The sequence below is a fragment of the Pristiophorus japonicus genome, unplaced genomic scaffold (assembly GCF_044704955.1).
Source record: "Pristiophorus japonicus isolate sPriJap1 unplaced genomic scaffold, sPriJap1.hap1 HAP1_SCAFFOLD_1746, whole genome shotgun sequence".
NCBI classification, from domain to species: domain Eukaryota; kingdom Metazoa; phylum Chordata; class Chondrichthyes; family Pristiophoridae; genus Pristiophorus; species Pristiophorus japonicus.
The window spans coordinates 22,501-25,000 of NW_027251430.1; positions in this window are offsets into that span (position 1 = coordinate 22,501).

The window sequence follows — 2,500 nt, forward strand, 5'->3', positions numbered from 1 at the left end:
CAACTTGACACTTGTCATTTCTGTCCTTGGGGGTTGGCGGGGTACCTGCACAGAGGTAGGAGGTGGCTGATCGAGAATTGGTGAGTTTTCCAAAGTCACGTCTCGAGCCTCCAGGTCTGCAGAGACCGACCAGGGCTGCCGCCCAACCGACTATTCACCCTTTTTGGGCGGGAATTTTTTCCATTTTTGTCCATTTTTCGGGTTTTTGGTCGGGCTTCAAAAACGGCAGCCCGAGGCCTGGCAGAGGCCGGGGCATGTCCCCGGTCGCGCCAGGCGGCTCGCGCGACCCGATTAGGCCCCGAAAGGAGTCGGGAAATCGGCAGACCTGCCCGAGTTCAGCCCGGGGGAGGCGGGGGGCAGGTCGGTTCGGCTCAAATCATTAACCAAAGCCGAGACTTGGTCTCGCTGGCGCAACCGAAGTGCCAGGCTGGATAACTCATTAACCAGAAGGCGGCTGGAGGCAGGCAGGGCTGATGGCTGAGGCCGGGTGGAGGCCACCCGCGGCCGGGAAAGTCAAAAGTCCCGTTGTGTGGAAGTCTATGAGGTCAGATTCGGCCGCCTTACCGGGCCTGCGGTTGATGGTTTCCCGCTTGGGCAAGCGAGTCGGCCCGGCAAAGTGGCCACTTGCATTTTCTGGCAAGTGTCTGCGAACAACGTTAATGAGTTGAACCTCGGCAATTGTCGGAAGTCCCGATGAAGAAATGAAAATGCCCCTTTTGCGGGGATTTGGATGCTCATGGCCGGCAGCAGGTGGCCCGACGCCCCGCCAACTTGACACTTGTCATTTCTGTCCTTGGGGGTTGGCGGGGTATCTGCACAGAGGTAGGAGGTGGCAGAATCGAGACTTGGTGAGTTTTCCAAACAAACGTCTCGAGCCTCCAGGTCTGCAGAGACCGACCAGGGCTGCCGCCCAACCGACTATTCACCCTTTTTGGGCGGGAATTTATTCCCTTTTTGCCCATTTTTCGGGTTTTTGGTCGGGCTTCAAAAGCGGCTGCCCGAGGCCTGGCAGAGGCCGGGGCATGGGCCCCGATCGCGCCAGGCGGCACGCGCGACCCGATTAGGCCCCGAAAGGAGTCGGGAAATCGGCAGACCTGCCCGACTTCAGCCCGCGGGGGCGGGGGGCAGGTCGGTTCGGCTCAAATCATTAACCAAAGCCGAGACTTGGTCTCGCTGGCGCAACCGAAGTGCCAGGCTGGATAACTCATTAACCAGAAGGCGGCTGGAGGCAGGCAGGGCTGATGGCTGAGGCCGGGTGGAGGCCACCCGCGGCCGGGAAAGTCAAAAGTCCCGTTGTGTGGAAGTCTATGAGGTCAGATTCGGCCGCCTTACCGGGCCTTCGGTTGATGGTTTCCCGCTTGGGCAAGCGAGTCGGCCCGGCAAAGTGGCCACTTGCATTTTCTGGCAAGTGTCTGCGAACAACGTTAATGAGTTGAACCTTGGAAATTGCCGGAAGTCCCGATGAAGAAATGAAAATGCCCCTTTTGCGGGGATTTGGATGCTCATGGCCGGCAGCAGGTGGCCCGACGCCCCGCCAACTTGACACTTGTCATTTCTGTCCTTGGGGGTTGGCGGGGTATCTGCACAGAGGTAGGAGGTGGCAGAATCGAGACTTGGTGAGTTTTCCAAACAAACGTCTCGAGCCTCCAGGTCTGCAGAGACCGACCAGGGCTGCCGCCCAACCGACTATTCACCCTTTTTGGGCGGGAATTTATTCCCTTTTTGCCCATTTTTCGGGTTTTTGGTCGGGCTTCAAAAGCGGCTGCCCGAGGCCTGGCAGAGGCCGGGGCATGGGCCCCGATCGCGCCAGGCGGCTCGCGCGACCCGATTAGGCCCCGAAAGGAGTCGGGAAATCGGCAGACCTTGCCGAGTTCAGCCCGCGGTGGCGGGGGGCAGGTCGGTTCGGCTCAAATCATTAACCAAAGCCGAGACTTGGTCTCGCTGGCGCAACCGAAGTGCCAGGCTGGATAACTCATTAACCAGAAGGCGGCTGGAGGCAGGCAGGGCTGATGGCTGAGGCCGGGTGGAGGCCACCCGCGGCCGGGAAAGTCAAAAGTCCCGTTGTGTGGAAGTCTATGAGGTCAGATTCGGCCGCCTTACCGGGCCTTCGGTTGATGGTTTCCCGCTTGGGCAAGCGAGTCGGCCCGGCAAAGTGGCCACTTGCATTTTCTGGCAAGTGTCTGCGAACAACGTTAATGAGTTGAACCTTGGAAATTGCCGGAAGTCCCGATGAAGAAATGAAAATGCCCCTTTTGCGGGGATTTGGATGCTCATGGCCGGCAGCAGGTGGCCCGACGCCCCGCCAACTTGACACTTGTCATTTCTGTCCTTGGGGGTTGGCGGGGTATCTGCACAGAGGTAGGAGGTGGCAGAATCGAGACTTGGTGAGTTTTCCAAACAAACGTCTCGAGCCTCCAGGTCTGCAGAGACCGACCAGGGCTGCCGCCCAACCGACTATTCACCCTTTTTGGGCGGGAATTTATTCCCTTTTTGCCCATTT